This window comes from Simochromis diagramma, unplaced genomic scaffold (genome assembly GCF_900408965.1).
Source record: "Simochromis diagramma unplaced genomic scaffold, fSimDia1.1 OVJJ01000370.1, whole genome shotgun sequence".
NCBI classification, from domain to species: Eukaryota; Metazoa; Chordata; class Actinopteri; order Cichliformes; family Cichlidae; genus Simochromis; species Simochromis diagramma.
The window spans coordinates 727,504-747,525 of record NW_024387012.1 but is presented as its reverse complement, the minus strand read 5'-3'; the positions used below and the strand labels follow the sequence as shown (position 1 = coordinate 747,525).

General features: G+C 40.2%; 1 protein-coding gene across 1 annotated transcript in view; it reads right to left on the bottom strand.

The window, feature by feature from the left end:
• The window catches only part of ndrg2 (NDRG family member 2), a 47,282-nt gene extending 27,546 nt beyond the window's left edge, over positions 1 to 19,736 (bottom strand). The window contains exon 1 of the mRNA XM_040041101.1: positions 19,453 to 19,736. The gene's annotated coding sequence lies outside the window, so the exon portion shown is untranslated. The remainder of the gene's footprint in view (positions 1 to 19,452) is intronic.
• Between the last annotated feature and the right edge of the window lie 286 nt (positions 19,737 to 20,022).

The following is a 20,022-nucleotide window of genomic DNA, read 5'->3' as shown; positions in this document are numbered from 1 at the left end:
TGAGGCAAACAAATTTTACCATCAACATGCTAAAATCTCAAGAGGAGCGGATCCGACAGAGACTGACAATGCTTCTAGATGCTACTCTTAAAAAGGTGTTTGACTTTACTGAGAAGGCTCGTCTAGCACAGCACAAGAAGTCTAGACCAGGCAACAAAGGAAGTTTGACTTACTTGTTGTACGTCGGAAACCACCGCAAAATATGGAGAGTGTCCTTAGGGGCCAGAAGAGAGAAGGATGGGACACCGAGGATGTGAACAAGTGGGTGAAGAATTTGTCTGACAGACAGCTCACCCAAACAGAGAAAAACATCCTTGCTAAAGGGTTAGATTTTGCTGTCACACTGAGACAAATCCTGCTAGTGGAGCTGATCACAGCCATAGAAACAGCAATTCGAAACAAGAATATTGCAGAAGTGGAGGCAGAGCAACTACGGACGAAAGTTTCGGCCTGTCTCAGCAATGCAAAGCCCCCAGCATCCAACACCACCATGGAGGAGAGGAAGGCACTCACATCACTTAGTGATGACAACAACATTATCATCCTTCCAGCAGACAAGGGTAGGTGCACAGTACTCCTAAACCAGAAAGACTATCATGAGAAAATTTTGTCACTGCTCAGTGATGAAAATACTTATGAGCCCCTGAAACGAGACCCAGGAAGTGGCTACAGGAAGAGGGTGATAGACTGTCTGAAGCAGTTAGAACAAGACAAGGCTATTGACCGGACCTCATACCACAGGCTGTACCCAGGGGAGTCTACACCAAGTCTGCATGGTTTACCGAAGATACACAAACAGGGTGCACCTTTAAGACCGATTGTCTGTATAATCAACTCGGTCACCTATAACATCTCTAGGTTTCTGGCTTCGATCCTCACTAAACACCGGGTCTCTGTGGCTTTTAAACCCCAAAACATGCTGCGGCAAAAATTGGTCCACCCCAAAGATCAGGTCCCCCAACACAAACAGAGTAACATAGTGTGCGCTGTTAAGTGCCAGGAGGATTGCCAGGATTTATACATCGGGGAAACCAAACAACCTCTGGCGAAGTGGATGGCACAACACAGAAGAGCCACCTCGTCAGGCCAGGACTCTGCAGTCTGTTTACACCTACAGGCCAGTGGACACTCTTTCAAGGATGAGGATGTACACATCTTGGACAGGGAGGAACGCTGGTTTGAGCGCGGAGTCAAGGACGCCATTTAGGTGAAAAGGGAAAGACCATCTCTGAATCGATACATCGGTACATCTTTTGCCATCTTACAATGCTGTGATTGCAGCCATTCCCCAACTCTCTGTGAATGGTACTCATGGCCATTGATCAGTGGGCTTTGATCAGTGGGTTTTGGTCAGTGGTTGTTGATCAATGGTTATGAGAATTTGCATAATTAAGATTAAGGAACTGACCTCCCAGCCCATTGTTCCTTCAATGGGCTGGTTTCAGTCATTATGCAAATGTACTGTTTATAAGATTGGGGAAACCTGCAGTCAGCTGAGACTGGAGAAGTCACTCGGATGAGTGACGAAACGTTTCTCCCAAAAAACGCTACATCCAGATGAACAGAATCAACTTTTGGAGACTAAACTCAGTAATTACATAAAAGATACAAAATGTAGTTACTTGTGTTACCAAATGCAGATAGAAAGAAAAAAATTCAATATCTTCCTACGCACTTCGACTACAACCAGCTGATTTCAGTTTGTGTGCAGCAGAAGGAAATTGGTAGAGCGATATGGATCTTGAGGAGCAGTGATAGTGACAGAAGCAAGGGGTTGTGTTGGTGTGTGGGGATGTAGCCTCAGGTTTATATTGTTCAATGGTAATCACGTGACCATGCATTTCAGGTCATTTCACAGAGAAACGAGTAAGTAATGTAACAAGTTTTGTAACAAATTACTTTCTCCGGTGAGTAATCAAGTAACATACTGCTTTATTTAAAAAAAAAAAAAACACACACACACATAAGGTGTAATACATTGCTTTCCTTGAGTAAAAACCCAGACACTGCTATACCATATCACATCTTCCACAATAATCAATTTTTATATGATACAAAATTGTCATCTTTTTCTATTGTTGGTATAGCAACACCATGCGTTAACGTTCCCTGATGCATACAACAACAAGATAAGCCTGGGCATATAGCGAGAGCTGTATGTCAGCTACGGCAGCGGTCCCCAACCCTCAGGCCTCAGACCAGTACCAGTCCGTGAGTCGTTTGGTACCGGGCCGCGAGAGTTGAGGCTCAGGTGTGAAATGTGTGGTTTTCAGGGTTTTTATCGGTTTTCAGCGTTATTTTGTTATCGTTTTTATCGTTAACTCTGTTTTCCTGGGTCTTTTCACGTGTGTTATGAATAAATCTTCTATTTTTCAGTAGCGGTACTAGTTTTATTTTGTTGTATTTTTTCGCGACACCTTAAAGGCCGGTCCGTGAAAATATTGTCGGGCATAAACCGGTCCGTGGTGCAAAAAAGGTTGGAGACCGCTGAGCTACGAGTGACGTTTTAGCACCTACAGTAAAAAGGAAGCTGGCGGTTTGCAACACAAATATAACCAAACCACTCTGTCAGTCACTGGTTGTACTTCATACAACAGGAAGTGCAACGACTAATTTAATAGTCGACACACGTTTGAAGCTTTGTGAGATCCCAAAAGACGCAGGAATAAGTAGTAGGATTTGAGGGTGTAATAACGGGCTGAAACAGAAGGTGGCAGCACTGCATGTACAAGGATGCCAGCTGCCATTAAACACCACAGAAGAAGAAGAAGCAGTCTCTGGTATCGTAGCTGTGTCCAAATTCAGGGGCCTCATACTCCGGAGGCCGCGTTTGTAGGCCGATTACGTTATAGCGATGCGACGAAGGTTGTCCAAATTTGAAGACTGCAGCCGACAAATGCGTCCTTCATTTCCCCAGATTTGAAGGACGCGTCGGGTGTATCCTTCGTGGCCCAACCTATCCCAGAATTCATAGCGCGGCCAAGTCAATTCCAGATTCCAACAATGGTGACAGCTACTTAGTTTTAATATTACTCTTTTTTTTTTTTTTTTAATTAGTTTTATTTGTTCCTGAGTAAATCAATTTGGCTGAGTTATAGTTTTCAAACAGCTAATAAACACCACACAGAAAACTGATTAAACAGAAGTGTGAGATGGTCGAGAATTTACGCCAATATCCTGTTATATTCTAGATAGCAAGGAACAGATGGACGAGTTTATTAGACTTCACTGAGACGATCTGCAAATTTCATTAAAAGTTTAATAAACTATCATCTTGTCTTTATTTTTAGTTAGCACATACTTGAAACACTTAAAGCTGTAAGGCAGGGGTCCCCAATCCCAGTCCACAAGGGCCGGTGTCCCTGCAGGTTTTAGATGTGTCCTTGATCCATCACAGCTGATTTAAATTGATAAATTACCTTCTCAATGTGTCTTGAAGTTCTCCAGAGGCCTAGTAATGAACTAATCATGTGATTCAGGTGTGTTGACCCAGGGTGAGATCTAAAACCTTCAGGGACACCGGCCCTCGTGGACTGGGATTGGGACCCCTGCTGTAAGGTAATGATAGTTATATAAGAGCAGATGCATGCTGGTGCAATAAGCTGTACGTTTTACCTCAAATAGATGCATGATCCGATTAGTCGACTAATCGCATAAATAATTGGTGACTAGTTGACTATCAAAATAATCGTTTGTGGCAGCCTTAGTCACGGCTGTCACGCTGTAATACTGCTGCTGCTGGAGCCTCTTTTCAATAGAGTCTCTCTTCAAATTAACAAGTGTGTCACTAATAAGAGCAGCTCATTGGAAAAGAAGGATGAAAATGCCCTTCATTTACTTGCACTAATAAATGATGCTGCCTGCAAGCTGCAAGGCTAAATAAAGCTGTATCACCCACCCATGTCTCTCTATTTAAGACCACAGTGTACCCATCATCTGATGGCTACAGGATACAAGCCATGTCACAAAGCTCAGATTGTCTCAAAATGGTTTCTTGAACATAGCAATGAGTTCACTGTACTCAAAAACCTTCCACAGTCAACTCAGTCGGTTCCCTGAAGTAACCAACTCAGGCAGTAAGCAGTAGGTCTCCTGGGAAGAAGGGAACTCATCTTTGGTTTAATTTTTCAGGTCAAAAAGCTACATCAATCTTTTATATACAGTCTGTGATGCATTTTCGATATAAAACATGTACAATGGCAGACTCTTCCTTACACAGAAAAAAGTCAAAGGGAGTAAAAGTAAACTATCTCACAAGAAATAAAAAGTTGAATGCAGTAAAGCACATTTTGCCCCATTTTTTTTGCAATTCCAAACTTAAGTCACTGGAGATTTGCAGTTTTCATGTGACATGCACAAAAAATGCAATCCCACACATTTATCACCCTGCTAACACAAATCTGCACAGCGAAGAGACCCAGGTGCCGAGGACATAAACACTCTCAGGACCAAATCTGTCCTCTGTCCTGAAACAAATCACGTTAGTGTGCAGTACTTCACTGCTGTCACACCTGGGTACCACTTTTCCAGTTTTATGTATGCAGAGTGACACACTGCTCTACCTCGGGTGTGCCTGGATCCCTTTTTTCTTATATAATTCTGCACACTCGTATATCAAAGGTAAACACATGGAGGGACCCGCTTTAGCAGTTTTTTTACCCTCCATTTAAAATATAAAGATCAAGTTTTGGGAGCCACTATGAAATATTTTTATGTAAATTTTTGCTTATAACATGAATACACATGTTAATGTCCCAAATCTGACAGCCTTACAGCAAAGAATTTTAGCTAATGCTGACATAACTGGGAAGGTTTGCTTTGGAAAGTTTTTACTTTTCTTGGCTTTATTGTCTTTATTACGCAACACAAAATAACAAATGAGTTGAAGTAATCTTAAACTGTCGTTTTTAATCAGTCGATTTAAGAATTTTGAAATGACGCAGAAATGAAAAACAGAAACGTGCTCCAGGGAGGTGAAGTTCCTGATTTATAATGACACTTAGATCCGGAGATCGAGTTCTGTTTTCTTAGTGATAGCCTAGAAAACCTGACGCGTGGAAATGATGGGAGGCGAGGGCTATTTTAGGGACTTTTTTTTCTGGCCGGACACTCTGAAACTTTCTTTCTATCCTCAAACATGCATGCAAGTACAAAAAAAGAACAATTTCTTATTCAGTTAGTTTTAAAGCTGCATTAACCTAATACCTACATGGAAAAATGCATGAGGATCCATTAGATCATCCTTTTACTACACACTGCAGACATTTCAGCATGATGTTATATGTGAACCTGAGGGGCTTCTAAGAGAGGTCTGAGTAACTGATTGGGAAATAATTCAATTTGTGCTTTGAAACCACAAGAATCAAAGTTCACTTTATCAATGAGGGAGAATTAGATTGTAAACATTCTGTGACTTCTGCTCATTTAAAGCAGGGCCACTTTCATGCAGTCAATTAAACTATTTAGATGTTTTGTAGAGGGTCTGTTGCTAAGTCTGCTGGACCAGAAGCAGTTCAACAGCAGAAAAAAAGAGGAAAAAATGAGCGACGACTGTCTGCTGAGAAAGGAAGCCCAACAGCAGCCACCATGGAGACTCGGAGAGGAGCCAAAGCTCCCCTCGCCTCCTTGCTGAGCCAAGCCTTTGCTCGTTCTCATCCCATGTGAAAAGCCTGTTTTCTCTCGCTGTCTCTCAGCAGACCACTTTGGGCCCTTGTCTCTTCAAATTCTCGTTCGTCCATCACTCAGCGGCTCAGCTCAGTTTCTTCTTTTCATTTTCAGGACACCTATTATTCGCTCCATCATGATCTCACCTCCACGCAGACATCCAGTCTCTGTATATCTGTCCTGGGAGGTAATTAAACACTCTGACAAAAGGATATTCACCACAGATCACATCCTCAGAGAGATCATTGTTAAAGTCGTATATGTTTCTTTGAATTTTGGTCATTATTATTAATAACTGGATGAATAGAAAACATAATAAATAATCATTGATTTGTTGTATTGTTATCAAATTCATAGGAAGAAAATGTTTTGGGACAAAATCTAGGCCAGACAGCCACTGCAGCAGTTACCTAAGCCTCCTTATGTACGCATGCAGCCTGCAATAATCTTTTATCCAACGGCAATCCTGTATTGTCTAGGTTAATGATAACAGGTAGCTAATGTAGCTTTCAGGTAATTGCTAACAATTAAACAGCTAACATTTATAACTGTTTAATACTTTTTCCTGACCTCTGACATTCCTTCTAAACTGTTGTTCAGCTCTAATAGAGAGCTTGCCTCATTCCAGTTTTTCATTTTTCTCTTAAGTGTGATCTGCTCACACTGTTTATGTGGATTCTGATGTCTTTCTACAAACTGCAACTATAACTAACAGCATATACAAAGAAAAATAAACTTTACTTGAAAGAAAAATATTATTTTTATAATAAAGAACTTAGTAGATTTGACAATTTTCCCATAAACTGCAGTAAGTTAAATGTCTGTAAGCAAAGTGCTCTGCCAATTTTATTCCCACCTTTACCTAAAATATTTCACCTTAACAAACAAAAGCAGGTGCAACATAATAAATGTCAGGTGATTATAGCATTTTCCAATATGTTTATAACTTTATAAAAGCTTTGTCTTTTGATTAGATAATTCAGAACTGTTTTGTTCCTTTGCTCATACCGAGGCTCCCACTGGCTTGTAGCTGTGGACAGCTTTAGCTTTAGCCACTTTTCCTTTGTTAGTTTCTTTAAAATGTTCACGTTTAAACATCTGACTAGGTTTATTGCTACAAAGGTTTCGGTTCCTCTGCAGTTTACTCTAGCAAACCTTGTCTTTCACTGACTTCCATGTTAACTGTGTGTGCCTGCTCCACTGTGTGGACCAGCTAATAACTGGTCATATGGGAGGCTGACTAGTGGGTCACCGGTCAAGGCCAAGAACACTGTAAGTCATCTGATTCTGGTCCCTGGCTGGTCAAACGGTGCATGTAGTTATCAACCAAGACAAATCACTGTATTACTCTAGAGGCCCTCAAAAACTGACTCCTGCAAACCCAGTCACGCAACTCTAAATGGTCCATCACATCAGCACTGCTATTTGGGCTGAAAATAAAAAAGGTGTTCATTTATGTACAGTGGCTAAAATTTGAAAATGTCACCTTTCAAATATCAATAATATTGTCAATACCATTTATCAGCAACTGCAAAAATGTTTTTGGCTAATTTATGGCCAAAATGAAGAACAACTTCAAAGGCGTCTAATGCACTGAACATAAGCAATAATGGCTTTATTGATGTGAGTGGAGACTACGCATTTCATCTTTTCTTTCTCTTCTGTTAAATTCAGAATTGCTTATCTTTTTGTTCACCCCTCAGAGAGCACTCGAAGTCCACTGAAAGGCTTTTAATTTGCTCACTCAACAGTTGTGAGAAAGTATGAAAGTGAAAAATGAAGCAAACCAGTAATTAGCTTGAATAATGATGTGACTATAGAACAGACAGCATTTCATCTTCTGAAGGTCCGGTCTGTGAGTGTATTTCAGCAGCATTAAAAAAAAAAAAAGACTGGGCAGAATCAATTGTTTTGATCCAGGAAGCAGACAAGCCCATGACACACAGAGAACCATGCAATCAGGCACACACTCAAAATAATTGACCTTCAAGCTAGGGTAAATTGATATGTTGGACCAATTGGCTGAGAGCTGATGGAGATAAATAGCTTGGTGATGGTTAGCTGATTTCTGTAGCAGATACACACAGAGGAGCGTTTCGTAAGCTCAGACCCCTAAAGTGGCCTCCGACGTCTGTTCAAGGAGCCATTCAGTGCCTTGCTCAAACGCTGACTGAAGGATATTTACTCTACACACTTTTTAAACTCTGGATTCATGCTTCTTCCTTTAAACAGTGGAAGATAATCTTACCAAACGATCACATCACAATTGTTTTTCTTTTGGTAGAATAATCATCTAACTATAGTTCTCCCTGCAAAATTTAAACCACATTTGCCTCAATTTAAAAAAAAAATGCATCACCTTATCTCAAGAATAAATGTCAAGCACACATCTCTAATCATGCTTTAAACTGATACGAATCTTTAATTTCTTTCTTCTGTTTACAAATCATTTTGCAGCCAATCACACTTTTGCTTGTTTTGGTTAAAAAGAAAGGTTTGAACAGCCTCGATACTTGTTTATGAGATGTTGTATTTATTTTTCATCATTTAAAAGCTGCTAAAAAGCAAACTCGTAGCCATCTTGCATTATGTCCTTGGAATCATTCAGCTACCTCTCCAGTAAATCACTTATCCCCTGGGTTAATCCTCTCTGAGAGATATCTGGCAAAATGGTGGGCCACTCCAGCTACAACCACCACCAAGTGGAGGACTTCTTCATGTTGCTACGCCCACAGAGCTTGGACAGCAGAACAGGGACTACCATCGCCAACTGCCGTCCAAGACAATGGAACCTATCTACAGGATGTGACAATGACTGGATCTGAATGACATCATAGAGCACAACAACAGTGGCACAGCTAGCCTGCAGGTAAGAAAACATGATGGGACAGAGTTTGTTGATTAGCAGCAGCTGAGCCTTCAAAGTAAAAGGAAATCTGTATTATTCATTTGAAAATCTGACAATCTGCCTACTATGGAAGCATGTCAGATCACCAGTCTCTAATATATAATTTTTAAAAAAGGAATGTGGACATCAAACGTGACTTACATCAGTCGGCTTTGTTCAAAACAATGAACAGACAAAAATGTGACTAAAACACTACTCCAGTACATTCAACATAATTTCGCTCAACTAGTAGAACTAGGGCTGCTCAATTAATCAAATTTTGATCTAAATTACGATCTGGGCTTTCAACGATCATTAAAAATGACTGAGCCGATTATTAGCACCTCCCTCGTGCTTTACTCTCACGCTGCTCCGTGTAACAAATCGAGCGCACCTCTCTGCGTTTCGAACACGCGTCACAACAATTAAGAGGACCCGAGGGAAGCTCGGAAAGCTAAGCAGGAGTTATTTGGAGAGGAGAGTGACTGCCGTTGGTTGAAAAGAGGGGTAAAAAAAACTTCAGTGGTGTGGAAACATTATGGGTTCGCGGAGTCAGACGTGGATCAAGTAGACACAGTGTGTAAACTTTGCTACGGTGTCGTAGCTGCACCACAGAGCAACACTGCAAAGTTCACTATACATAGATGTTTACATTTCTCATTTATTTTTTATATTGCAAACATTTGCACTGTTATCAGTATTTGCACACTGTTTTATATTATTTTTTGACAATCTTTAAAGTCATTATTCAATACATTGTTATTGTTAAATAAATATCGTCAAATAATCGAGATTAATGAACCGTAATGGCTGCACAGAAAGATTATGAAATGACATCAGTCAGTCAGCATTATCATCTCAGATATGAACATTTAATGAGGGCATTACCATGTTTGTGGTTGACTATGAAGTTAAATGAAATATGACTAAGTTAATAACAGATTGGATGTGCGCCTGAGAAGCCAAATGTATGCCAAAAAGCTTCTCATACCCATTACCGTGTCTGTTTGTCACAGAGCATATTGGAAAAAATTGACATGATGAGGAATGACTGATTTGGAGCTATTATTACAGCAGGTGTCAAATTTTCATTGATTAGCGTCTCCTGTAAACGATTACACTGGAATAAATACAAATCAGTAAATGCTGCTACCATGCTAAATGATTCCCTTCTAAATAAGATTTATGTTGTAGTGCTCGTTCCCTCACATGGAAACTGTGCATACCAAGAGGGTAGAGCGTTACCCCTGATGCCTGTTTGTGCCGTTCATTTTCTGCCCAGCTCAGCTCTTCCTCTGCCTGAGGAGCTATTGACAAACATCCCAGATTATGTAACATGCCTCTGACAGCACCAGACTGGGTGCACTTTTTGACATATTTAGGTTGAGGCTTAAAATTTTCACCACAGAGTTCAGCTGAGGGGGAAAAAAAACATACATCTGAGCACGCTCTACTCCCAACGTCCAACTGAAGAAATATGAATGAGCTCAGGCAGGGCGCTTGTCTATAAATAGGGTGTTGTGAAGGCCTGTTTGGACTTGTGGGAACAGACAGGGCATTGTGCTGCCTGGCCTATCTGTATCAGGACTCTAACCATCAGGCTAAGGACTGAGCTGCCCTGATACAAACAAACACACATACTCTGGCCTAGATGCTTCTATATGCAGGCTGCTGTAATCTCACCCACCTACACATATAAAATCCATACACGCTGACCCAGATGCCGAGACTGTTACGTTCGTTTACACCTACACAGGATATAAAAAATACAAATCCATATTTCTACACATACTCATCTGCCCTAGACGCCAACATCGGCCAATAACAATTGATATTATAAACACAGTGCCACTCGCATTGTCCCAATTTAATCTCACTTGCCTGATGTTAAATTCCCAGAAGTTAAGCGTCGCTCTGTGTCGTTTCAGGCAGTTCGGTAAAAATACAACTAAGCTCATATTACTAATGCCTGTACTAGTGTGCACTACTGCCAAACAGCTATAGCAGGTGTCATATCGCAGTAACCGGCCCATCTGCAGTTGCACAGGGGATGTTAAAAACAGAACTGCTTTGATAGCCCCGTGTGATTTTAAAATTTAAGCAGACAATGAATCTCACAGTTTGTAGAAATTAATCTGAAATGGTGGTAGATGAAGATTTTGGCTTTCTGTAAAAACACATTTAAAAAGATTCAATAAAAAAAATCTCTGTTCTTTTTTATGTGCTTTTGGCTGTCATTATGCTGTTCAGGAAACTATGAAATGCTCTGCTGTTGGTCTTCCTTCTTCTTTAAGAGCTATAAACAGATAATAATCATAAAAATAAAAATAATCCCAGTACGCAGCCAAAAATACAGGTCTGAGTAAGGAAATCATTTCAGCTGCGCTCAGCGCACTTTGGTTACCATCCAAAATAAATAAATTGATTAATTAAAAAAATAAAAAAACATTTTTAGCAGCCTGTGAGCAAAAATTTCAATATTTATTTTGTATTTTTGTCTTTCATGTAACGCTAGCTGGGTTTTAACACACAGATGAATCTGTCAACACAGAAGAATCAATGTTTCTGCTGGTGCCAAAAGGCAGAAGCTGCACTCAGCTGGGCCATACTCTGTATATAAAGGCTAGGAAGGGTTTTCTTCTTGTAACACATTAATTTCTCTCTTTTAAAAAAGTAGCTCTGTCTTGTTATTACAAACTGTATTTTCTTCACTATGTTCAACATAATCTCAAATCTCAATCTGAAAGTAATCATTGTTGTTAAATAACAATCCAATCTTTTCTGTAATTATACAACTGGTCTCTAAAGTTGTGATGTCGTATCTATTAAGTATTTTACTAAGTGATCAACATACAGTAGTTCCACTAAGACTTCTCTTCATGATATTTTTGATCACATGGATGCATCCCAAGCTAAAAACACAACAATTTTTGACATTAAATTCTACTTTATTACTCTATGTAATTTGATTACATTACTTACATTACATTTTTCACGTAAATTTCTTATATAAGTACAATGTAAAACATTACCTTTAATGGAATCTCATGAAATGAAATTTAGTTCATTTGTATTTTCCTTAATAATTTTAATGAATAATCCTTTGAATCTATTTGAAGCTACTTCGGTTGAATTTGACTCAAAATATTGCTTCATGTTTATGAGGTCATTAAGAATTATTTTGTGATTGAAGATTTTACATTAATTATACCATTTGGGGCAGCACAGTGGCACGGTGGTTAGCACTGTTGCCGCACAGCAAGAAGGTCCTGAGTTCAATTCGACCATCAGGCCGGGGTCTTTCTGTGTGGAGTTTGCATGTTCTCCCCGTGTCTGCGTGGGTTCCCTCCGGGTACTCCGGCTTCCTCCCACCGTCCAAAGACATGCACCTTGTGGGGATAGGTTAATTGGATAATCCAAATTGCCACTAGGTGTGAATGTGAGTGTGAATGGTTGTCTGTCCTTGTGTGTTAGCCCTGCGACAGACTGGCGACCTGTCCAGGGTGTACCCTGCCTCTCGCCCTATGACAGCTGGGATAGGCTCCAGCACCCCCCGCGACCCTGAAAAGGATAAGCGGTAGCGAATGGATGGATGGATGGATGGATGGATATACCATTTGGCAGTTGTAAAATTAAATTCTCTAACAAGCTATCCCAGTTCTGCTAACCGTTCACTAGCTCCCTACACACTGAAAGTGCACCTGTATAATTTAATTCAGTATGTTATCCCCAGATTTTTTCCCATGCAGATGCTGCACCGTGTTGTTCATCAGATTGCCAATTTTCCCTTTAAAAACAACTCGAAACACATGAGAAACACATCACACATTGCTCAAAATACTGGTATTTGCCAGCTATCTGCTAACCCATGTGCCAGTCCTATATTTAGACTGCTTTTATAATTTACTCCTTATCTCCACTCGTGGATGAAATATCTACAATATATTCACCGACTAGCCAATACAATTGTTAGCATTTTCTTAAAAGCTGAGCAGCTTTTTCCTTTTTAGCAATTGTAGAACTTTTGACATTTGCAGTGTAAAGTGAGAACTGCCTTTGTGGCTTTTCTGTTATGGATATTGATTTCCTTCTCACTTATTTAAAAATGACCTACAATGTTTATGTTTTTGTTCGAGTGGCAAAGAGATTAAACGGGCTATAAGCCATCCAACACTTTTTGGCAACTCTGCTATAAACAAAGAGTGATCCACAAACTCCACAGTAAAATAAAACTCGTAGACTTAACAGGCAGTTACACCCACAGATGTAAACATCAGCTCCATATCAGCATTGAAACATCATCAAACACAAGAACACAGTCCATTGCTGCAATGACACCTAAATTTTAAGCATTAGTAACACAGCTACACTCTTACAGAAAGACTGTATTCACCCAACAGCTGGCATGTACTTTAGCGGAGATCATTTCAGTGTTGTCAACGACTCAACATAAGGATAAAGGCTATTTCTGAACAGTGGAGATGACAAGAGCATTTACTTTCCTGATATTCTGGGACATGAATGCACCTCTGAAGCAATACTCAGAGTCCAATTACAGCTGTTTACTGCCCCACATTGCTGCACATACACACATTCATCTCCCTTCCAGCATTATCAGTGCTAGTTATTTGGAAACACGCATGAGTCCTCAGGGACAATTTAAGATGATGAAACATGTAGGGTATTTGGTGACGATTTCAGTGTCCCTCAGTTTAAATCATAACATGACTTCGAGTATCTTCAATACCTTTCTTTTTAAATCAAATCGATGAAAAACAAATCATTTTATATTTGTTTTAATGAAGTGGTGTCAAGTTTGAAAATAAGCTCTGAAATTTCCAGATACGAATCAATTTTCTCCAGTATTCAAGGTAAGAAATAAACAATGGTCTCTCTTCCAACTCTGACAGTTCAGGCATATCATCAGTCCCAGCGGTCAGCACTGATAGACTCTCAAACACCGCAAGAATAAATGTTAATATTGGTAGAGTTAACAGGTAAGGTGACAGTCTAAATATGCTTGACCGAGTTTTCACCGATAGCTCAGGAAGACTATTTGTTATAAAGCAAATTTAATTTATGCAATATTCAATGTTGTGTATTACAAAATTTCGTGTGTTCTAGTTCTAGTTCTATTATCTACAACTTCGCATTTCTTCTTGTAGTTATTAATAATAAAAATTTGCACAACACTAGTGTTGAATTTCAAAATGTTGGGTAAAACGTTCCAACTGGTTTCCATCACTCCAGCACCTGGTGATACCTCCTGAGTGGAGGCAAACTACTAAATTGCAGTGCTATTCCTTCAGGGCAGGCGTGTATCAAGCAGTGCTTGCCCTGCGAAATCTAAAAACAGACATCCATTGTTGTTAACATGTACCGAAGCTTCTCCTTCCATCTCCTTTGCTTTTATCCAGTAAATTACTGCTATCAGTTGGGTATTGTCTCTAAAAGCAGGCTTGTCTCTGCTTGAGTAGGAGCCACTGGGATCTGTAGTTTCTGTCATTTTCAAGGGTGTGTCTGTATCCAATAAAAACATGCTCTGTGTGCTTTCACTGTAGTGTGAATAACTTTTTAAAAACTCCTTTGGCACGTTAGTAAGGAAGCTTTGATGGTAGACACGACTCCTGCCGTGTCTGGTTTAATAAAACAGAAAAGGTAAACAGGTGCAAGATGCACCAGCATTTTCCCATTAGCATGTAAAATAGATCAGTTGGTTAAGAATATGAACTAAACTTTTTCGCTAATACACCACCTTAATTTGTCTTTTCTTTTTTTTTACTGCTAGATTTTGGCAGTTAAACTGTCAAATATATCTCACATACTAGTTAGTTTGGCTTATATTGTTATACATTGTTCTTTTAAAATATTTCTTGTACTTGCCCTTTTGCCTTTATACAGTATGATGCATTACTGTAGATTAAGCAGAATGCCAATTATTTGAGCTCAACATGTGCAGCAGTATTATTGATTCATTTAATAGGGATGAGAAACATTTTCTTAGCAGAGTAATTACTTTAATTTTTAATACTTTATATACAATTTGAGAATAATTCAAAGTTTAATGTGTAAGTATGTATTTTATAATGCTGTATTGATACTAATGATAAATGTAATAATATTTTACAATTCTTCGGCTAGGAAGTACTGCAGAGAGAGATGCCCACGAACAGTACAGCCAGAGGCACAAAGATGAAATCGTGAAAAACAATCATAAAATAATGAAAGGCAGAACAAAATCATAAAATGGCATGCTGTCAACTGGCAGTTTGTATTGTTGACGTGTGTCAGATTTATTTTCCTTCACCGTTTGTGTTTGTCATTTTGTAAAAGTCACTGTGCAACAGGGCAGGGCAATGTGGCCAAAAATATTTATCACGATATATGTTTGAAAATTTGCAATAACAATTTAACTGATGATATAATTGACACAAGACAAAACACTTTACAACTCCACAACTTTATTAGTGCAAAAAACACATCAATGTATTTTCACTTGAAGAAGCAGCTGTTTTTATGTGCATTAAAGCTATATAAAAATTTAACAGTGCAAATGCAAATTCCTTGCTGACAGTTTAACTAAAAAGGCATTTCTAGAGGAAATGGGCCGACATATCCTCAGCATAACCATGTACAATATCCACAAAAGTTAAAAAGAGGTTACACACACACAATACGGTAATATTATGTTGAAGCACAGTACGTATCACTCCGCGAGGCTCCTGCCTACGATAGTCGTAATGCTCCGACAATCCATCAAGCAGTGCGGCTTCGTAGCTTCCCAAAGTCCTATTAAAACTAGTGCTGACAGCGTTAACTTCGTTAAAATGACGTTAACGCGGTTATGGCGGTAACGTGGCAAATCTCCGTTAGCGAGTTAACAGAGATGTGGGGCTGGACGGCACTAACGCATTGACGCCGTGCAGGTTATTCGGCCCGCTTGCATGTTCTACCAAAAATTGTGTTTTGGTGTGTATCTGATGGACGAAAACCAAACCAGTTCCACACCACTGAAGTTGCAGCATTTTTACAAACCAATTCTGGTTCATCTGTTTCATTCAACGATCTGCTTCCGCCCTTCTCATTCTCCATGCTTTTTCCGCCATGTGCGTATGAAAACAAAGGCACTGCGCATGCGCGTTTTACTCATGTTCTATAGCGATATTTCATTTTCTTATTGTTGACCTACATTATACCGGTATTACCTTGAACGGTATGATATGGCCCAGCCCTACTGCACAACACTGCTAAAATTTCAAAATACACAAAATTCAGAAAAAACTCACCCTCAAAAACTACCAGCTCTATTTGTCCAACTGCTGATCCCTGTCTAAAGCCTTCCATCTACAATAAACTTAAATAATAATAAACTAAAAACAGTAAACTAATAAAACATTGGGCATGTTTAAGCTGACTTCCCAGAAGGGCAAAGAGTCAAATTGTTATTGACAATCCATGTAAACCCCACAGAATAACTAATCTATAATGACGTCAAGTTGTTCAGTAGCCAACAGGTTTGCTGGTGCAGGAACAATAGTCACCATGTGTAGTTTTTACAGTGGCGAGCATCCTGCAAGCTACAGAAGAGCAACACTGAGCAAAATAAAGTGTGTGCAACACAGACTGTCACTGTTCACCACAGTTTAATGATGTCAACAAGTTTATCTCCTTGGATTACTTGTGTGTCCAGAACACAAATACTCTTGTACCATCAGATCAAAGGGCAGCCGTTCCAGCTGAAGGGTTTATTTTTGGCCCGGACAGATGTGTTTGACACAGCTTCCAAAAAAAAAAAAAATACTAAATGTCCGCTGTGAAAAGTCAACAGCCCCGCTCATTCATAGTAACACCATCCTGCTGCTTAACTGAGCTGATCACGAGGCATTTAACATAGTCTGCGAGAAATGTTACCAAATATATATATAGAATATATAATGAGAATAGATGTTACTGGTGTCTCACAGTCACAGTGTCTGCAGCTCATCAGCTGTGGAACCTATATCAATATAAAAAGATGTACAGCGGAACAATTTGTTCTCATGTCCTCTATAAATAACCAGTGTTTTATAATGTTCTGACGCTGAACAGATTAGAGCACCAGAAACACTTTGAAGTCAATAAGCAAGTCTTCCAACACAGCACTCTGCTCTCAGACACACCAGCACGGATCTATAAGTCTATTCAACGTCAGACACATAAAGAAACATAATGAAATCATTTGAAGTAAGTAAGCTGCAGAATCAAAACAGCACTTCATTAGTGATGTTTTAGTGTTGATTTATTACCGGGTAGGTCAATGTTTAATGCTCCAGTCAGCTCACCACTCTCTCTCCCTATCTCTCGCTCTCTCTCTCCCTCTCTCTCTAAATATATATATATATATATATATATATATATATATATATATATATATATATATGTGTGTGTGTGTGTGTGTGTGTGTGTGTGTGTGTGTGTGTATGTGCATTCACATGCAGCTTGGACCAGCGCCTGTTTCATGAGCTTACAGTGTATGATTTGCAATTTAAATTTTAAGCCTAAACATGAATGACAAGTGCACAGCTGCTATCTTTAGTGCAGTAAAAATGCAGGAAATGCTTGTTTTATTCCTAGCACACTGAACTTCTAGAATATTATCAAAATACAAACATTGACTTGTTTTTTAGCATGTTACAGATGTTTAGATATCACAATTGTTCTGTATTTTAAACTCTCCTCCTTCAAATACAACTATTTCATGCTCAAAGCCCTGAAAGGACGCGTCAGAATTTTGTTTTCTGCTGCTCTCACAAATGTGTCAGTTCTGACTGTAGGTGAATGGTCAATATGGGAAATACAAACAGTATGAAATTCCATCAAAGTACAGTTTGGAGCTGCTGAGGCAGAGTGTCATCTGAGCACGCACACTGTTCAGCTTTCATCTGCTACACTTCTGATATATCATTTTGTGTCTGCCCTCCTCCACACCAGCACAACTGTTGTGCTGGTGTGGAGTGCTGTTGTTGTGGATGAGGCCACTCAGAGTGCTGACATGTGGCGTCATAACGCTTTTCATTAATAATGATAAAACTCTTCCACAAAATAATAAAAGACCCACAAAAAATAACAGATGAAATGCATTAAAGGGCTCGTTTTTAAAAAAGACAAACACACATATACCACCCAACCCCCAAGAGGCATACACACACACACATATATATACACAAACACAAAGCATCAGCAGATAAGACCAAAACTCTGACATTTGGGTGAACTAACCGTTTAAAATACTCTAAAACAGAAAAAAGGAGGAAGTAACTTTTTTGCAACGCTGATTATCGTTATTGCCATCATTACCATCATTTCTCTTTTAGTTTTATTTGAATACACCGACACAAATTTGGACTTGGCTCCTGGTAACACCACACCCACCAGCAAAAGAGAAACAATACACTCCTGCCGTGTTTCTGGGCTATGTGCATCTCCGCGCACCCCGTACGTGCAGAGTCGGGGTGCGCTTGCGTAACGCTGCATGTCCACGTCTCAGATTCTGAACAGTTCTGGAACGAACGTTCACTTTTTCTTCCCCCAGAAGATGAGGCTGTCTGTGCGCGCGCGCGTTATCAGCAGGGGGCTCCACTTCACTCAAAGAGCAGCGAGGCCGCGAGTCTCCAAATGCGGTATGACTCACAGAATCTGCGCGCGAGCCTGTTTGGGCTCGTGCGTGCGTTCGTGTAGCTCGCGGCAGAGTAAAGACAGAAAAGAACTGTCTCTGGAGCAGTGTGTAGACAGAACAGTGTGTGTGTGTGTGTGTGTGTGTGTGTGTGTGTGTGTGTGTGTGTGTGTGTGTGTGTGTGTGTGTGTCCTTGGTTTGGGCACGACACACTAAAGCAAAACATTTCCACTCGCGCTCGAAGATATTCCGTAAAAGGAATGCGAAACGCACATTTTCACTCAATTTCTCAATTTTACTCCTTTTTTTCCTGATGTTTTACTCGCGCAATAACACGGCCCGTGAACACACACACTCACAAGAGACACACCTCCATTTGACATTGACACATATTACACACCCTCTCCAAAGAACCACAACACCCTCCTCGCGCCCCTCTTATCAGCAGATTACTACTCCACAAAAGCCCAAGTCCTCCTGTTCACACAGACAAGCCCAAAGCTTTCCATCTAAGAAAAAAAAGTATGAGCCCCGAAATTCCCACTGCTGCTGCCCAGTAAGGACACCTAACTGGAAAACACCACAAAGAAAGAGCGTTGATGCTTCTCTCTGCTGAAAGGCGTAGACAAAAATAAAAAGGTGGGGGGCGGGGTGGGGGTATGTATATGAACATGTCAATAGTGGCCTTAATTCTGTGTACGGGAGATTTGAGCCGTGCCACTGAGCAGTCATGTCTGGTTCAGTCATGACCGACAGAGGAGGCTGGGAGAGGGAGGGGGCAACAAAGACCCGCTGGCTATGCCACATGTGCGTGTCAATAACGCGCACTGCACTCCCTCTGTCACGGGCTCACTCTCACCAAACTACAACTTAAGGCGTTTATTAGCACTCGTCTTATTAAGTGAGCACATATCTGGCCCAGAGGCGTAACGTTTGTTGAGTTTTTGTTCGGTTGCCGTATTGTTGTTGAACGGTGCGGACTACATCCTTGCATCTCTGTGCATTTTTGGCACCGAGTCCACCAACACAAAACAATACCCCTGAATCCCACCACCCTTTTTCTCTTCTTCTTCTTCGTTTTTTTTGTTTGTTTTTGTTGTTGCACTGCTGTTTAATGAACACTGAGTAACCACAAAGGCTACTCCCAGACTTTCTCCAGGAGGACACAAAGAGATTTTTTTAAATAATTAATTACGGCAATAACTCATTTATTAATATAGAAGAAAATAATGTATATAAATAAACTCACCGTTTATTCAGCAAGTGGGGAATACAAAAAAAAATCTTCGAGCAAAATTGTGGGACTTGTAGAAAATATATTTGTATCTGTACGACAAGTCTCGTTCTCCGTAATTTTCTCCTCGCTCTCTTCCCAGCCTGTCCCTCCAAGCTTCCCGCTAATCTCCTGTTACTTCACTTTTCCTCCACCTCCTTTATTTTTCCGCTGCGCCTTCCTTCTCTGTGTGTCCACCGGCGTTGGGTTTTTTTCTCCTTTTCTCCAGCAGGAGGAACATTCAGCACACGGGGAGAGAAAAAATACTCAGCGGTCACTCAAAAGGCAAGATGGAGCCATTGAGGTTTTAGGGGTGTTTTTAAAGTCATCTGCCGGTAAGTCAACAGCGGGTCTCGGTGAAGTGGGTTGTTTTCATTCAGACAAAGGGTAATGTATAGAAAGATGGTGACAGCTACGGTGTGGATGTGATAAAAGCTGACGAGACGTCGAGAGAAAAAACAGCGGGCTTCTATTTTCTGGCTCACCCCTGTGCTTTGACGCCACAGTGGTACGGCCCACTCTCACCGGGCTTGTGGAATGGAGCCG